The sequence below is a fragment of the Sorex araneus genome, chromosome 4, assembly GCF_027595985.1.
Source record: "Sorex araneus isolate mSorAra2 chromosome 4, mSorAra2.pri, whole genome shotgun sequence".
Taxonomy (NCBI): Eukaryota; Metazoa; Chordata; class Mammalia; order Eulipotyphla; family Soricidae; genus Sorex; species Sorex araneus.
In genome coordinates, this window is record NC_073305.1 from 21,490,790 (window position 1) to 21,510,609 (window position 19,820).

Consider the following 19,820-nt stretch of genomic DNA (forward strand, 5'->3'; position numbering starts at 1 on the left):
AAAAATACTTTGAGGACTGGCTGATGGGTGAGGTAGAAACAAAAATCAATGTAGATAGTGTTTGGTTTGTTAAATCTAGTGTTACAACATTACAAGTCTTAAGGAACTGAAAAATGGTATAGGGGTAACGCAGCTGTGCATGTGACTAACCAGATCAACCATCTGGTTTGATGGCCACACTGTATATGATCCCAGAGCACCACAAGAAGTGATCCCTGAGGAAGGACCCAAAAGTAAACTCTGAGCAGTTGGGTGTGGCCCACCCACTCAAATTTAAATGACATTTTTTAGCTAGTGTGGTTCCTACTGCTCTTTAGTTACTGGATGATTGGGGAAAATTTATGATGAACCAAAAGGAAATTTCTGCTGATGTGGATCAAGGATAAAACACAACTTTAGATAACATGAATATCATTGCCACTGCCTGCCACTATCATCTTGTTGTTGTGCATCGAGTTGCTCTAGCGGGCACCAGTAACATCTCCATTGTGAGACTTGTTGTTACTGTGTTTGGCATATCGAATACACCATGGGTAGCTTTCTAGTCTCTGCCGTGCAGGCAAGATACTCTAGGTAGCTTTCCAGGCTCTCCGAGAGGGACAGAGGAATCAAACCCGGGTTGGCCGCATACAAGGCTAATGCCCTACCCGCTGTGCTATCGCTCCAGTCCAACATGAATATATTAGTGTTAATGTCTATGATTTTGATGCATAGTAACTGCATCCTGCCACCACAAGATGCCCAAGACATTTCTATCATTTTACCTAAGCTACCTCTTCCTGACAACTTTCCAGTAGTCCCAGGTAGCCTTAACTAGATGCTGCAGGGTGCCACAGTTCCCTGCCCAGACTTTCATCTCAGCCTACTGCTACAGTCACTTTACCTAATTATGCAAATACCTGCAGTTACAGTTATTATGAGGCAGATTATCCTTGGAGAGAAAATTATGCCAAGCTTTCTAGCACCTTTCTGAGAACAGAAATTCTAAATTGAACTGATATGTAGAAAAGATTATGAGAAAAAAGGGAGAGATTATATGTGGAAATGTATTTTAGAAGCTGACAAAATGTTAAAATGATGTATTTTTAAATAAACTGGGGTCAGTAAACAATATCTTAACATGTAAATAGCAACCTAATATGAGGTGTTTTTTATTGACAATAAATTCTATCATTCTAAAGTGTAAAATAATATATATTTAAGTAGTCAATCAATAGTCAATTGCTAAGTGTATGGTTTATTATAGTGTTTTTCTGGTGATGTGCCATTGGATGTAAAATAACAGAATTTAATATATATTAGTAACAGAATATAATATATTTTATATATTTTATCATAAATAATACTGTTTTAAGAAGATGTAAACAGAAAAAATAAAAATATAGAAAATATATCAATATCTACAGCTATCGCCTTTCCAAAATATAAATAAAAATCAACATATTTATCCTAATTTTTGTTCAATATATTTATCCTAACTTATCCTTCATTTTAATCCATAATTTTGATCAGAATAACTGTCAGGTTGTGACTTTTTTCCATGAGGTGTTTTTTTTTTCTTTTTAAAAATGTTTCGTTTGTTTTGCTTTAGAGGGGCCACACATGGTGATGCTCAGGGATTCCTCCTAGCTCTTGTCTCAAGGATCGTACTGACAGGAATTTTAGAAACATATATTGTTCCAGGGTTCAAACCCAGGCCATCTGCATGTAATGTACTTAACCATTGTACTATCTCTCCAGCCAATTTTGCTTTCTATTGTTTTAGGCCACATCTGATGTCCTCGGGGGTAACTCTAGGTTCTTTGCTTATGGACCAGCCCTTGGGGTAACTCAGGGGCACCACGTAATGCTGGGGATTGAAGTAGTCTCAGTCATATGCAAGGCAAGTGCTTCACTCCTATATTATCTCTCTATCTCCCGCCCCCACTCCAAGAGGTGTTTTCAGACATAAACTGTATGTGTAGCAGAGGTTATTTTACATGCTCTTGTCAAGGCATAAATTTCCTTAAAAGGAAAGTAGTTATCACTTGACAAATACAGATGGGAAAATTTGAATTACTGCAATTATTTTCATTCTTATCACTATGAAATGATTGTCAACTTGTACACTGCATCTGAGCTAAGGCATTTGGAGTTAGAGGAATTAGAGCTCAAATACGTGCTTTGTAAATCAACCTCAACCTCAAAGTGGTCTTTAGAAAGGTACTTAACCTCTCCTCTCAGAACTCATTCTCTCTTCTGTAAAATGGATATAATTCATAGCAATTTCACAAAATTCAAAATCTGAGATTAATTTAGGGGCTGGAAATAATACAGGTGTTAAGGTACTTGCTTTGCATCCCAATGACCTTACTTCAAATCACAGATACCACATATGGTTTTCTAAGCACTTCTAGGAATGATTTCTGAGCACAGAACCAGAAATAAGCCCTCAGTACCACTAGATAGGCCAAAAGGAAAGACAAATTTAAACAAAATCAAATGACGATATTTGTATAGAATAAAAAGTCTACATGTAATATTTAGTATTTGTCTTCATCCTTCATACTATTGATCCATTGTGGTTTGCCCATCAGTATATTACTGATCATGAGGCCTTTTAAAAGGATCATTCAGGTTCTGGCCAAGATGTCAGTGGCACAGCAGCAAGTGCTGGAGCTGAGAGAGGGATGGGAGCTCTCAGCACTCTGAACAACCAATAGGGTCATAAAGTTTCTGTGGGAGTGACTATGGGTGCCCCTTGGATATTTTGTCTCAGGATAATGAAATGAAACCAGCTGTTCACCCACAGCCAAGCACCAGCCAGAAGTGGGACTCTTAAGGGTGGCAGCAGTTCAGCCTCCAGCTGCTGGAGCTACCACAGCTCTCAGTGCTATGGGCAGTCGCAGAGTTTTAACATGTCTGAGTAGGGCTCTTTGTGTCCAACTCTGCACCACTATAGGGCATGTATCCGGGACTTGAGGGAATGTCCTAGGTTTCCACCATGAAGCCCGAGTGATTTGCCACCCACAGGACTGCCCCACTGCCATTTCTTCTCTGGACCAGTACACGCTGCCCACAGCTTACTACAAAAGAAAACTTCCCTCACCCCCAGCTTTTCTGGAGACCCTTGATGAGGGTATGACCCACTGATCAGGCTCTCTGCTGAACCGGTTGTTCTGGCCATCCAAAGTGCCTGAGCTGTAAACAGTAGCAGCATTGACCTTAGTCCTAGTCCCTGCCAGGTCTGTTGTTGCCATGGCCACTGAGGCCCAGGGGACACAGCGATGGCAGTAGGTGAACCTAGAACCGTGCGGTGAGTACATCAACAGCCTGATAGTGTCTTCAGTTTTTCTGATCCCCCCCAAACCACCACTGTGCCTCTGACCTGATTCCAACAACTCAGGATCATATTTTCCAAGAAATTTAATAGCCCAAAATTAGATATGTGGGAGCCATGCCCACAAACCATCTCTGGCTCAGACATAAAAGCTCATTTATTAGCCTTGCTTTAGATAAATGAATCTTGGAATAAATAAATCTTGAAATAAACAAACAAACAAATAAATAAACAAATCTTGAAAGCAATCAAAAGCCACAGTTAATCTTGGGCCCATGAAGTCTGAACAAATCAGGGTATATCAGAGGAGGATGAGTTGGTCCAGTGTCTCTGCAACTGTGCTCCTGGCAGCCACTTGCTCCAAGAATCCAAAATTGCTGCAGGTCCAGCCATACTCCAACATCTCTGGATGGATCTCACCCAGATATTAACCTGCTAAAAATCTGAATATGCGAGTTCTGTGACTGAAATCTCCAGGCTTTCTCTGGGTTGAGATGGGCTACTTTCCCCCACTTCCCTGTACTTCTGGTAGCCTCAGCAGTCAAATCCACACCCTAAAAACTGCCACTCAGTATAAAGACTACTCTTGCTGTACCTTCTTGATAAAATTATTGAACACCCTGAAAAAACAAAATCACCTCTTAGTATCTGCATTGCAAGCCATAATGCACTAAAGAAGAAAAGAGCCTGCCACAGAGGCAGGCAGGGGGCAGTGAGTTTGCAGTGGTGGTGGCAGTGGTGATGGGGGGGATGGGAAGGGACATTGGTGGTGGGAAATATACACTTGGAGAGGGATATGTGTTGGAACATTGTATGAGTTAAAACCCATCATGAATTGTTTTGTGATGGTCTATTTCCTGGTGATTCAATGAAAAATAAAATAAAACGATGATTCAGCCTCATTTTATTATAACATTCATTCATTTAGTTATTCACTTGTTTAGTCACCTATAATCATTTACTCAAAGCATGATTTACTGAGCTAGTATTGACTGGGAATTACAAGTATATGCATAGATAAGTTAAATAAAGTACTGTTTTTTCCATAATATAATTGCTTAATGTTATTAGAACTATAATTACTGAAGTGTGAATGCAGCAAAGTTTATCCTATTAGAGAAGGATATTTTTGTTTGTCTATTGGCTACAGGAAGGAGCACTTGGGGGCAAATTAGTTTCAAACAAAATTTTGGAAATAAATGTTTATTTTCCAGATTAATTGTACTAAAGGCAGAATAATTTCTTCCACTGGACTCCTGTCCCAGTGGAGAAGATTAATGTGAAAGGAGTACTGAAAAATAATAATGCAGCTACAAGTGTAGGAAAGGTTGTAAGGTCCTGGTAAGGGAAGTAGATCAGGAGGTAGGACTGTCAGAGGACTAGAGTTTGCTGAGAATTTTGTGTGTAAGGACAAGATACTTGAAATAAATTCTAAGGACTCTTTGAAAAATGGTACACTAAAAATTGAGTTGTGGTTTATAGTTTCACCAGCTTATCTAAGAAAAACTACTCAGACTCTCTGAAACGATAGTACAGAAGGTATGGCATTTGCCTTGCATGTATCAGACCTGGGTTTAATCCCTAACACCTATATGGGTCCATGATCCCTGTCAGAATTGATCCCTGAGTTCAAAGCCAGGAATAAGCCCTGAGTACCACCCGGTGTAAATTCAGGTGTAAAACAAAAGTTGTAAATTCAGGAATGGACACTAAAATTATTACAGGAACTCAAAGCTAAAATGGAGGAGTACCTAAATGAAGGCACAAAAAGAGCAGGCCCTTTTTATTCTCAGGAAACTGTTAAAACTTTTGAGTGTTGCAAGTAATCAGTAAACAGTTTTAACTAGGAGTACTTTAGGAAAACATGAAGAACAAATAGAAGACAGAAATCTGTCAATTGTGAAGTTTGTAATTATTAATGTATTGCCTGTGTATGAAAGTTTATTTCAGAAAGCTCAAATAGATGCACACAAAGCAGTATCAGGCTGATGATAGCTGGGTTGAATGATGCCAGAAGAAGAAGGCTTCCTTGCAGAGAGAGGGCAGCTACTGAACCATGTACATGATGGCCATCACCAAATGTTATAGCCAGATTATGAAAAAATGGCATGACTTTATCAAAAAAATTATTAGATTAGGTACTACTTAGTGCTTCCCTTCCCTAAATTAGTATGTCTGTGTTTTGTTCAACCACCAATGATTCCTTATGTATTTTCTTTCAATTTCTCAGTGTACTGAAGGAGTGATTTTTGTCGGACTTAAACTTTGTCAGTTCACAGTAGATTTAAACCCATAATGAGCAGAAGATATCAAATCAAATATTATTTTATTTCTCTTTGCCATATTCCATGTTCTTTATTTCCAGACTCTCATGAAACTGAATAGTGAATCATTTATTTCTTAGTTCTGGAGCTGAGGAGTCCAAACTCATGGAGTTAGCTTGTTTGCTAAGAAGCCTCTTCCTGGGTCATAGATAGTGATTCTTGCTATGACCTCAAATGGTGGAAAACTTCTCTGGGTCTTCTTTTAATAGTTATGTCTCTACTTAGTTTAAGCATCATTAATCATAGTAATGTTGACATTAATGTTTCAGAAATGCAATGATGCCACACTATACCCACCACAAAGTCTCCGCAGCCCTGTACAGCTGTCCCTTAGTGCCTCTTACTCTCTCACCCCTAGTGTTCCCCTACTTTTAGGAAGAACAGAGATATAAGCTGTGTTCATTAGATGGACAAAACACACTGACCAGTGAAAACAAAGATGGTCTCCATTCACTTCCAGATTCTCAACTTCTATCAAACAGACTCCAACTATTAAACTGCATAAACTATGGCTATAATAATAGAACCATACTAATCTGACATTTTTTCAACACCCATATACCCGAATCTCAAAGGCTTTCAGCCAAATTTAGATCACTTTAATAATAGAAAAGATGTTATAGCAACTGCCAATAAACAAATAATAAATTAACATATTATTGCAGCCAAAATGACCATATCCTGATCTTAGAAACCACTAAATCTATTGTTTTGTAGGGCATTATTTATTACCTATATATCTGATCAGCATTAGTTAGATAATTTTTAATTCTCTCCTCTTCAAAATTATAAGGAATTTTTTTGAATTTCATAGTCTAGGGAATAAAAATAGCTAATGTATACACAATAAATCTTTTCAGCCATGAATTTAAACCAATCATTTTCTTCTAACCACCAGAAGACAGAAGAAACAGTGCACAAAAATATTATACTGCATAAAGTTTTACAGTACATAAGTTGAAGTACAGTGGTGCATAATAAATTTAATAATTCTAGCATTTATTTTTGATAAGATTATATTAGTCAGTATTAGAAATTCATGTAAATCATCCATGGATAAATTTTAGAGTTGTCTATTTTTAAAATTACTAGCATTATAATTTGTATGATATTTGTATAAGTATTAAGACAGCATAAATACTGACTTAATATATATAAAATACATACAAATTGAATACTTTATAAATTGAATACTGAGTATTTGCAGATGAAATTTGTAACAATGAGTTGAAATAACTTATTGAGAACGCTATGCTTAGAAGATAAAGAACATGAGCTTCATTCTCATGTGTGGGTATAAATTTTGAAGTGGTGTGTGAAGAAATGCAGGTTCCATTCTTGTTTAAACTTCTCTTTTACTTGGAGTTAAATTATCAATTTCTATGGGGTAAGAAATAGCAATTTTCTACCAAGTGTATGTTCCTTTTAGAAAATGGAGAGATGAATTTATGGTAGAGTAATGAAACAAATCTGGGTATTAAAAATGAACATTCTCAAGGCTGTCAAATTTTACTTTCTTCAATTAACTAGCTACGTGACCTTCAACCCTATTAAGATCTTTGTTTTCTGTATAAAAGTGTGGAGTGCATTAGTTCCAGAATGACCCATCATCCTCACGTCAGTAGAAATATGGTCAGTTGGAAGAAGTTGCTACATGCTCTGTCATTAAATAGATCATGAGATTGTGTTACACTTGGAAAGTGAAAAGGAGGGTGGGTATTAGCTTTGGCAGCTCAAACACTGCTTATCTCTGGATAATTTCTAGTTCTAACTCTAGCTGACTCTGTAATTTAACATCAAGATAATAGGTAATATTCAAACACTGGCATAATTGGCAATTGTTTCACTGAATCTAGGAAAGGTACCAGTATTTAAAAATATCACCTTTAATTGCACTACCTTATAATGTGCTTACATTTTTTTAGATATTCATTTCTTTAATTATGAAAATGAAGGGAACTATTGTAAAATTGAACTTTTACTAGTAAATAAGACTTGATTAATACTAATTGGTCAACATAGCTAGCCTATGATGACAAAAATCATTGGTAGAAGTGAGGCTTAGGATATTTATCAAATATTTATCATATAAGGGGGCTGGAGCAATAGCACAGTGGGTAGGATATTGCACATGGCCGACCCGGGTTCGATTCCCAGCATCCCATATGGTCCCCTGAGTGCCGCCAGGGGTAATTCCTGAGTGCAGAGCCAGGAGTAGCTCCTGTGCATTGCCAGGTGTGACCCCCCCCACAAAAAAAGCAAAAAAAAAAATTTATCATATAAGTAAAAAGAGAAAAATCTGATGAGTAAGACATTACTGTCAGTGAAGGTAATGTAGAGTCACATAGGCGATAAAAATCTGATAATGAAGAAAATAAGAGATTTTGTGTCTTACTGCCAAATACTAAGTGTGTGCTTCAAAGTCAAGATATGGATGGTTAAAAATTAAACATAAGACACATAAAACTAAAGAAAACTTCTATGCTACCAAGTATATAGCTCAAAGGGCTGGAGCTCATGTTCAAATGTGCCCTCTTGGTTCCATCAATCATACTTCATGGTCTGAGTACTATCAGGAACAATCCCTGAGCACCTGGCTGGGAAATAGCCTTTGAGTACTGCCGGGTGGGCCCCAAATCCGAATAGAAAAACAAGGTTATCTGATTTTCCAGTGCACCACTAATGCAGAAAAAATAGGATTGATTTTAAGAATAACTATAAGGATACTTTATTTTCCTAGGATTAAAACATATAATCCTTGTTATTCTAGACAAAGGAATTAAATATAAATACTATAGTTCATTGGTAAGATCTAGAATCTCCAATCCCAGACATGGCATTGGTTAATTATTTTCATTTACCTTTAATAAATAAAGTTGAGAATAGCAAAAACTCTGACTATATTTAAATCACGATTATTAGCAGTATGACAAGAGCATTAATATATATTTTATAAAGAAAATGAGAGAGAAAAATAATATTATTCATATCAAATGTTTACAGAAATATAATAATTAGTCTAAGTTAAATTATTTCTTGGTGACAAGCGAAATTAGAAGAAGGTTTGGTCAAAAAGCACAAATTTCTAATTGCAAGATAAACAATTTCTAGGTAAAAAATGTACATAATGATATCCATAGCTAAAATTACTCTGTAATATCTAGGAGAATTTTTAAGGGACTCTAATAGTTCTTTTTAAAAGAAAAATATTTTTCTATTCTTTTCGTAAAAAAATATTTCTTTTTACTTTGAGTCACACTTCTGAATACCCAAAGTTTACTCCATTATTCCTGGCAGAGGCTTAGGGAACTATTTGCAGTGCCAAGGATTGAATCCGTGTTGGCTGTGTATAAGACAATCACCCGGCCTGCTGTAATATCTCTGGTTCAAAATTTTTTATTCAAAAAATTATTTTTTAAAATGTTTCTATATAAGATGATTGCTCTCTGAACCTACTGAATTAAAAATTTTAAAACTCATACAAATCAAACTATGTTGCTTGCATAAAATTTACAGTGATTTGTATTATCTCTCAATAAAACTAGAAAAAAAATAAATTACAAAAGAATTCTGTTTTCTTATTTTTTCTTTATAAAACTATCTACAGATCACGATTTATATATTGCACATTTACAATGGAAAAATATTAATATTTATGGACTTACATAGACATAAGAAATGTGAGTAACTATGATACAAAGGCTGCATATGTATATCGAGTTGGCATATATGTACACATAAATATGCTGATTTAATAAATTACGTTTGATTGCATCTGCTTTTGAAATGGCAAACTTCACTAATTTCTTTTGCAAACTTGATTTTAAAGATAACAGCTTCCAGAAGAGATATACTTTCTAAGAACTGAGGAAGTGTTACCTGAGTAGAAATCAATGCTCTAATTATTTATGTGCACTGTGGGCATTGCAGTATGTGATGTTTCTTTTGTTTGTTTTTGGAAGAAAGAGGTCAGGGAAGCAACACAAGCACTACTCGTGTGATTTGAAACAGTTGTGACATTTGTACAACTGGGACCGGATAATGCAGTGACGCTTGACCTGGACTGATTGTGCCCAGTGGACTCCACATCTACCCCCAGCAGTGCTCAGGAGTCATGTAGGCCTGGGAATCAAACTCCAGAGCATAAGTTCCTGATCTGAGACTATTTCCTAGGCCCAGTAGTGAAGTATTGATAATTATTTTATATATTTTATATTCTTATTCTATGTACAGAGAAAACAGTTAAACATTGCTAATTTTTAAAATCTTTTATATTATACTTTAGTGCTTAGATTCACAATAATTAAAATATAATTAAAAGAACTGCAATACAAATAAGAAGGTAAAACTAAAGTCTAAAAAATATAATAATGATTATAACATATATGTTACCATATATTAATATAATAAATATATAAATATCAAATATAAAAATAACCATTAAAATAATTAAAAGGTTCCACCACCACTACTATGTAAACTCATCTACTAGCCTTATTCCAGCGATTCATAAATAAATCAGAAAGAAATCTAGTAGTCACAATTTCTCAGATACTGTTCAGACTGATACCTCCATGGCAATTTTGGAGGGGTCAGGCCTGCACCCACTCAAACAAAGCCCCCACAAGCTTTTCCACATCCCGAAACCATCACTATGCCTACACCAGATTGATGTGTTTAATATTCTGGACTTTCTGGAGTTTATCTCCAAACTCTATAAAACTGACATCCTAATAGGAGCACACCAGATTGAATGGGATGTACTGCAAAAGCCAACCGATGTGGACTAACCAAAACATTAACATCGAAGATTTAACTTGCAATAACTTGATGAACCTTCAGGCAAGGATTTAATGTTCCCATGGTGAGGTAAAACAATTTTCACAAATTTTCTTCTAGGAAAATATTTTTTGATCATTTCATTAGGCATTCAGTGGTAAAAAGCAATTAAAAAATAAATTAATGTGAGCCTGTTATGGGCACTGGTTTAAGAGGTGGTTGGGGAAAATGGAAACAATAGTTGAGAGAACGTGACAGTGGATGTAGGACTTGTGTTGGAATCTTGAATGTCTGTAATAAATAATCAACTTTGTAAATCACCGTCTTAAAATAAAGTGGGGAAGAAAAGTAATTAGAAATGATTGCTATGAGAAGTCTATAAAGCTATAAATTTTCTGGAACCAAATCTTTGGTTTATAGATAGATGGACCGATAGAGAGATAGACAGACCAATAAAAGATAATACTTGCAAGATTAAGAAATAATGTCTGGAAAATTGTTATATAATGAAACCCTATAGAAAAAATAAGTATTGTTATATAAAACAGTAACAACAAGTCTCACAATGAAGACATTACTGGTGTCCCCTTGAGCAAATCAATGAACAATGGGAGTACAGCGCCACAGTGTTATTTTAAAGGGTAGATTTTTAAATATTAAAATTTATGTCACTTTAGCAGTTTGAGACTATTAAGCAATTATAATTTAATCTTAATACTTAATTTTAAATATAGCAAGATGTATATTTGACATTTTACACAAAATATAATCTTACTGAGAAATAAGAACTGGAGAGATAGCACAGTGGTATGGCATTTGCCTTGCACACAACCAACCCGGGTTTGATTCCTCCGTCCCTCTCAGAGAGCCGGCAAGCTACCGAGAGTATCCCGCCTGCACAGCAGAGCCTGGCAAGCTACCCATGGCGTATTCGATATGCCAAACACAGTAACAACAAGTCTCACAATAGAGAAGTTACTGGTGCCCGCTTGAGCTAATAGATGAACAATGGAACAACAGTGCTACAGTGCAACAATAAAATTATAGAATTTTGTTGATATTAATAAAAAATTTCTATAAAATATTTTATTATGTATAGCTTTTATTACCACAGATAGCACATACAGATAGAATTATGTACTATATATGTATATATATACATACTATGTGATGTACATAGTATATATAATGATGTACATAGAATATATAATGAATATACTATGAACATTTTATGGAATGTAGGTCACTCAAAACTGCAAAACCATAGTGTGTACCATTAAAAGACAAAAGTATTCCAGAATCATCACTTAGATATTGTATCTCATAAACTAAAAGCATAAATATTTTCTTCACCTCCTCACATAGCATTTACGTTGGATTTATTATGATTATAGTTTATAGTGACACTATCTTGACAGATTGTCCTTTTGCATTACATTCAACATTGCACGCAGTAGCATTTCACAACAAATATCTATATAAAATACCTACCTGATTTACTGCAAGTGATGAGCAATTCATAGTTCTCTCCCTGACAGGATATTTTCATCTACCTTTTAAATTTTTATATTGGTACTTTATTAAAGAAGGAGGTAACTGAGAAAATTAGAGTATAATGTATTACAGTATAACTTGCCCCTTAGATAATTGACTACTACCTGGTCATTTTTCTTTTTTAAAAGGAGTACCTTATGACCAAAATAAAGGTACAACCTGTCCACCTGCCAATCCATTCATCTATTAAGTATATTTCATGATTCTGATGTACATAAGGTTTACTTAAAAAAAAAAGTAGTTCCTGAAACAAAGGCTTTAGTGCTAGTAATTTAATTAGGAGGTAGTCTCAGGAAGTGATAGGACATTGGAGAAGAGAAATAAGAAACGGAAGAAAGCCAGTGGAATGGAAAGAAATAAGTGGATCACTGTTGTGAATTGTTCCCAATCCCAATGGCAGCCACTGGAAAACTGCAGGGAATACAGCAGTATTCTCCCAGCTAAGGAACAAGGAGACTGGGACATTTTATACCTAATCCCTCTTATTGAAAGTATATCCCGGGACATAAACATGTAAACTCTCACACATTCTTACACTACCTATGATGCGTTCTCCCATGACCCCAGAAATCTATCAAGCAAATGATTGTAATGACTGGCAGAATATTGAGAACCTAGCTGACTTGGTCAGGTTGTTTACATTTGTAACATCCAGGGAGAATACTAACTATTGTAGAAGTGAAAAAGAAAGTATGGAATTTTTGGTAGAATGTATAAAACTTGAAAATCAATTATGAAAATGCAGTAACTGCATTGAAGAAAAATGACATACATATTAGAAACAGAGCAAAGACATCCTCAGATTCCCTTCAAAAATATACATTATAAAGTACACGAGCCCAAATTATTTTGTAATATATGACTGCTGCCTCTAATCTTCAATTTTGTTACTAATAAAAGTACATTTCTCTCAAATGATGAGAAAATAGCATAATACAGTAGCCTTAATCAACAGTGACAAAGAATTGGTTGTAGTTGTCAATAACATCAAAGAATGTTGAAACTTAGCCAGGAAAAAATTCCATAAACTTTAGCGACCCATAATGAGAATTTTGGGTGCCTAATTAGCTCTCTTTGCAAAGCCCCAAAATAATATTTTAATATGTTTCCTAGTATAAGGAAACATGCACAGCTTTGTTCATCTGACCTTGAAATATTAGGTTATTTGAATAGTTATAAGGATAATCTCTAGAGTGAGGGTTACAACCTCATAAAGCAGAGGGCCTTTGCTTTTTAATATTTTAAATAAATGCTGTTCACAACATATATCTCAATAATTTTTTTTTTCCCTTTTTGGGTCACACCTGAAGACGCACAGGGGTTAATCCTGGCTCATGCATGCAGAAATTACTTCTGATGGTGCTCAGGGGACAATATGGGATGCTGGGATTCAAACCCAGGTTGGACATGTGCAAGGCAAACGCTCTACCCGCTGTGATAACTCCAGCCCCTCTCAATAATTTTATAGGGTGAGTCTGTGCCGAATGTTGTCAGATGTACAGGCATAACAACAACTTTTGGTTGAAAATTGGAGTTATTATTGGTTTACTAAGAGCAAATGTTCACTTCTCAGGTACAAGATTAATTGCCATATTTCCCTGTGTGTAAGTATTGGGAATTGTCATCATTTACACATCACACATAATTTTCACCATGCCAAGAAGAAATGATATTACAAACAAGCCAATAAAATTTTTATAATAAGCAATACAATTTTATGACAGTTTTTTAGGATAATCAGAGTAAGAGAGTACAAATGTTTCTCAAATCACTTTCCTTTGCATTATCTCCAAAATCAATTATATATTCTTCTTTATCAAATTAGCTATTTATATATATCAAGTAATAGTTTTATATTAAGATAATAATTACATGCATTTACCAAGCAGAATCTTTAGTGTTTAATCTCTACTGACTCCTCAGAAACCAGTCAGATTCATTTTGTTCATAAATCTGCATGAATGAATGTAGTCTAAAACTAGTCTAAGAAGAAAATTAAGGTCTCTTGAAAAAATATACAAAATAAATTTCTCTAGAAGTGAATAAGAAAAATAGAAGATAGTAAAATATGAGTCTCAAGAGATGATAAAAAGAAGTATAAATAATTTGATAAAATGGAAAATTGAAAATACTGAATCTAAGAATTCTAACAGTGCAGTGACAGAACCCTAAACAGATCATTGATTTAAGGTGATTATTAGATAAACCAAATAAATTGGCAAGAAAATCTAATGTATGACAGTTCTAAGCATTGAAGACAATTCTTTACACATGTAAAGGATGTAGAACTATTGTAATGACATTCTCAAATTGCATTTTTAAATGTATGATAATAGCTATTATATTTATCACTATATCACTGTCAGGGCTGGAGCGATAGCACAGTGGTAGGGCTTTCGCCTTTCACGCAGCCGACCTGTGTTCGATTTCTCCGCCCCTCTCAGAGAGCCCGGCAAACTACTGATAGTATCCTGCCAGCAGAGCAGAGCCTGGCAAGCTACCTGTGAAGTATTGGATATGCCAAAAACAGTAACAATAAGTCTCACAATGAGAGACGTTATTGGTGCCCCCTCGAACAGATCAATGAGCAACGGGATATCACTATCATTCCATTGCTCATCGATTTGCTCAAGCGGGCACCAGTAATGTCTCCATTGTGAGACTTGTTGTTACTGTTTTTGGCATATTGAATACGCCACAGAGAACTTGCCAGGCTCTGTGGTGCGGGCGAGATACTCTCGGTAGCTTGCTGGGCTCTCCAAAAGGAGTGGAGGAATCAAACCCAGTTTGGCCATGTGCAAAGTGAACCCCCTACCCGCTACACTATCACTCCAACCCAATTCATAAATATATATTTTTATAAATTTATAATTTTATGTGTTATAAAATATATATCATATTTTATAAGACTATTTCTAATCATCTCAATAAAAGCTACCTGAAATATTAACACATAAGAACATTCATGAATTATTTCTGTGTATAATATTATATTGTTATTTTAACCATCACAACTACCCGATTTAGTAGGTACAACAAATCAGGAAAATAGTTCAGCTAAGTTTACATAAACTGTCCAGTATCATTTATGTCAGTGGCATGATAATATTTAAACTGATGATTCCGAACTCAGTCTATAATATGCTAAGCATTAGGAATTACCACAAGTCCAATTTTATAATAGCTAATCATGTAAAATCAAGAGTCCATCAGTATGGGCTCAAAGAACTTAAGAAATGTTTATAAATAGAAGTAACCCTGATATTAGGAAACTTTTGCTCTCTAGGATATTAAAAACAAGATCAGTGAACTACTTATAAGTCACCACTTGAACAAAATAATTTTGAAATTTTCTTCTCTAAGTCCCTTGCATATAGGTTTTTGTAACTGAGCTTACATGCTACATAGGAATGTTACCCATGAGTCAACTTCACTATTGGGAAATGAAAATGCTTAGATAAATAATTACTTTCAAATGAATAAAATCTCTTTATCTTATCTTTTTAGCACCAGGAGGGAGAAATGAGACACAATATTTTACTCAAGCAAAACTGTTGACATAAAACAAATATCAGATCAGCAGAAATCCATGCAAGTCTTCACTTATTTATACTACTATTTTATCAAACACTATCAATTCTCTGAATGAAAAGGAACTGGATTAAATATTTCAGATTTTTGCCATTTATATGTTATCATCAACCTCTGATGTTATCAGCAATTACTCTTAATTAATAAAAATAATTTGAGTATATAAGAAAATCCATTTTTACCAGTAAAATAAAGAAATAGATCAATTTTTCATATTATCATTCACAGCTGACACATGCAGTAATTTTTTAACCTTTAAATCACTTGAAGGTTGTGATTTTTTGGGGTAAGAATTTCAAATGCCAGTTTTCTAACTTCTGAATCAGGTACTCTACTGCCCCCTCATGGATATTCTATAAGTAGCATAAAGAATAAATTCATGGCCTTAAGAAGTATGAAAAAAAATAATTGTGTTATAATGAAGTCTATGAGGATTCAAAGTTGACATCATACTGCACTTTTCTCTATTAAATATATTTAAAAAATAAACCATAAGCTATTGATATACAGTATATTTTAATAACTGTAAAGTAAAATTGACATAGTGCAATCTACTTACTAGAGAGATTATGAACACTAGGACAACTAATATCCATTTCACTTCTGAAATGCTGTGAAAATAAATTATTCTAGCACTTACTCAAATTTAGAAATCTCAGATGACTGACAAAGAGCAAGTAACTTTTGGTAGTTAATCTCTCTAAATAATAAGATTTATCTTGACCATTCTTTGTGAATAAATCCCTTTACAGCCCACTTCGCCGCGCCCGCAGCCCGAGTATGACGGAGGAAGACGAGGGAGCTGCTTTGGACACCAGCAGCCCGCCAGCAACCTGCAGTATGTGATTTGAGCGTTTCCCTCCAGGCCCCCTGTGCGGGGGCCCGGCGTTTCTCTCTTTTTTTTTTTCTTTTTTCTCTCTCTCTCTCCTTCAACTTCTCCTGAGCACAGCACAGCCTCCACCCCACTTCTCTGAGCACAAAATGGAGAGACGCACCCAAATGCGCGGCGCGGCTGGCGGGAGATCGAGGGCGGGGAAGTACCGGTCTCCGCCCACATCGGACACTTAAAGAGAGTGCAGCCACGTGGGCTTCCCCACTTCACCACGCCCGCAGCTCCAGTATGACTGAGGAGGACAAGGGAGCTTTCCCACTTCCGCCCGTGCGGGGGGCCTGGTATTTCTCTAGGTTTTCCCATCTTATGAGCAGCATAAAAGGGTAAAAGATTGTAGTGATAGAATTTCAGGCAGAATTTTCCCTGGACTTTATACAGAAACCCAAAACCTAATGACCTAATGTCATCTTAGTATCAGCAATATGTAATGGTTCCTTCTTAATGGGTTGGACTTTTGTGGGAGATCCTAACAAGAATAGTAAGTCTTTTGTTGAAATATTGAAGGCAATCAAAGTGGTAGCTATCTCTCTAGACTGAACTAAGCTATATCCCCAAGCCGGCTGAGAAGAAATATCCTTCTTTCTCGGGAAGAAACGCGGCGTGGTGTCAAACATAGTGTGATGTCCATTAAGCAAACAGACCTGGTGGCGTGGGAATGGGATATAAGGGGAAAAGTTATGTACATGGAACAGCGGGACGCTGGTGGAATCTCGAGCCGGAGCCGATACCAGCGCAAGACCTTTGGTTCCAGAAACTGCTTGCAGACACTCTACTAGACTATCAACTAAGCCAGAGCCCCACGCCGGCTGATGACGGGAAATAACCATCCTCTTCGGTTTTTTTTTTCCCTTTGTCAGACAGCGTGGCGATTACTAAGCAGGCGTGAACTCGGTGGCGCGGGGCAAGGGGGAAAAAGAAAAGTTATGTAACAAACAGCGGGACTTAATATCTCTATATTCTTAGCAATGGAGAACTATCAAATGCTTCCTTGGCAATAGGACTGTCTTTTTCTTTTTGGGGGGAAACCCCAGCAACGGTAGTGAGTTGTGTGTTGAAACATGGAATGTAATCGAGATAAGCGTAAACGAAGTGAAACTTGTCACGTACAAGGGTGGGGACTGGGGAGGTCGGAGGGGGCGGCAGATATACTGGGGGGGTTGGTGATGGAAGATGGGCACTGGTGAAGGGAAGGGTGTTTGAGTATTATATAACTGACATAATCCTGAGAACTATGTAACCCTCCACTTGGTGATTCAATAAAAATTTAAAAAAAAATCCCTTTACAAAATAAGAGGTAAGAAAACTTAGGAAATTGCAAATAATTAGTAATTAAAGCATGGCACTTTATATAAGGGTTATGGTTATAGGTGTTGAGGGAGATCCATTTGCTGCCTTCTGTACAACGGTTAATAACTGTATGCATATATGTTTCAATTATAGCACACATGGTAATGAGAACATTGGAATTTCCTTTTTTTAATTAATAATTTTTATCAGTGATGTGTTAGAAGATTAAATTCTACTGATATGACGTGCATGGGTAGATGTGAGCAGTACATGATAAAAACCAGCAAAGATCTTTTGGCAAAGTATATTTGAGGCATAATATTCTCAAAATGATTTAGCACACTCTCAGTAGCATAAGTTCTGAGTTTAAAATTTCCTATGCTTCAGCAAAAAAAAATATTTAGGCATTATTTTATACTGTCCCTGGTTCATTTAGAATGTATAATTTGAGAATCTTCTACCACTATTTTTTGAATAAAGTTTTCAGAAATTGTATTGTCTTATGATATTAAAACTTATAACGGAAGTCAACCTAACTGAAAATGATTTTAGTCCTTTAATATGTATTAAGAATCAAAATACAGAAAACTTACCTATTGTTTATACTTTTACTTATGGGTTGTCAAATTCAAAGAAAATAAAACATCAATTACCCTTTACACAAATGAACCAAGTCCAGATTAACTTTCCGATAGGAGCTTCAGAGCCTGCCAATAATACGTCAGTGTGGAGGTGCCAAGAATGCCACCTGTCAGATAAACTTTGCATTAGCTCTGCTATCACAGGGATTTGCTTCTCAACTTGGATTAGAGCTAGAAGTCAACATCTTCATTGCTGTCAGATTAAGAGATTGGGTGTGTACCAAAACCCAAAAAAATGACAAAATTTTATTGACCTATATCCAATTTTAATATCCAATCTAAATTCATATTACTTTTGCATATATACTGGAAATAATTCTAGGCTGCTAAATTTTAACCTGGAAATATATTTTACTTAGAAATTTTCAGGTTAGCATGTATATGTGCATGATCAAATATTTTTTAACAGGACAATTAGTTTATTAATAACTTGTGCCATGCATACAAGATGAAGACAGTATTCTATTTTTGCAAAAAGTGATAGCCAGAAGATGGAGTAAGAGGTGATTTTTGAGTGCACACCTTACCAGTCCATAAAACAGAAAAGATTTAGCAGTAACTTACATAGCAAGCAGAAAATATAATAAATGTGATTGCATTTGTTATCAAAAATATGTTTCATTTATTTATTTATTTTTTAGTTTCAATTTTTATTTTATTAAATCACCGAGAAAAAAGTTACAAAGCTTTCAGGTTTAAGTCTCAGTCATATAATGATCAAACCCCCATCCCTTCACCAGTGCACATGTTCCACCACCAAGAACCCCGATATATCCCCCCTACCACACATCACCCCACCTGAGTCGCTAATGATCCTCACTTTACTCTCTATACTTTGAGTACATTCAGCATTTCAACAGAGAACTCACTATTATTATTTAGAATTTCCCCCAACAATCAAATATGCTGAAAAGGCATCATTTGATAATTTGTTTTCCATTGCTGAGAGTGAAGAATATATGAGCTCATGCGGCTGCTGTTGCGGCCGCGTGGTTTTGGATTTCTGATATTTTAGTAATTAAGTTCAGAGAGATTTCTGCCAGAAGTCACCGAAAGACAAGGCCGAGAGAAAAAAACCTTTCCCCTCCCCGGGCGGCCTGGAGTTGTAGCTCAGTTCACAGTCTAGATGCATTTCTGTAAGAAGCAGCTGGTGCGAAAAGTGATTAGTAGCCCTCCAGGATCATATTCTTTAAGGAGCAGAGGAGCCGTTTCATGTGTGTGGCTGCTCTGGCTCCGATCAAATAATTTTACTAATAGTTCTCATCACCTGTCATTGATCTTTCAATTTGTTTATTTGGGTTATCTTCTCTGGTAACCTCCTATCTACTATAATACAGTTGCTGCTCTTCTTTTAGTCTCTCTCTCTTTCTCTCTCTCTCTCTTTCTCTCTCTTGCCTTCTTGCAGCCCTGCCTATTACCATCACTCTACATGC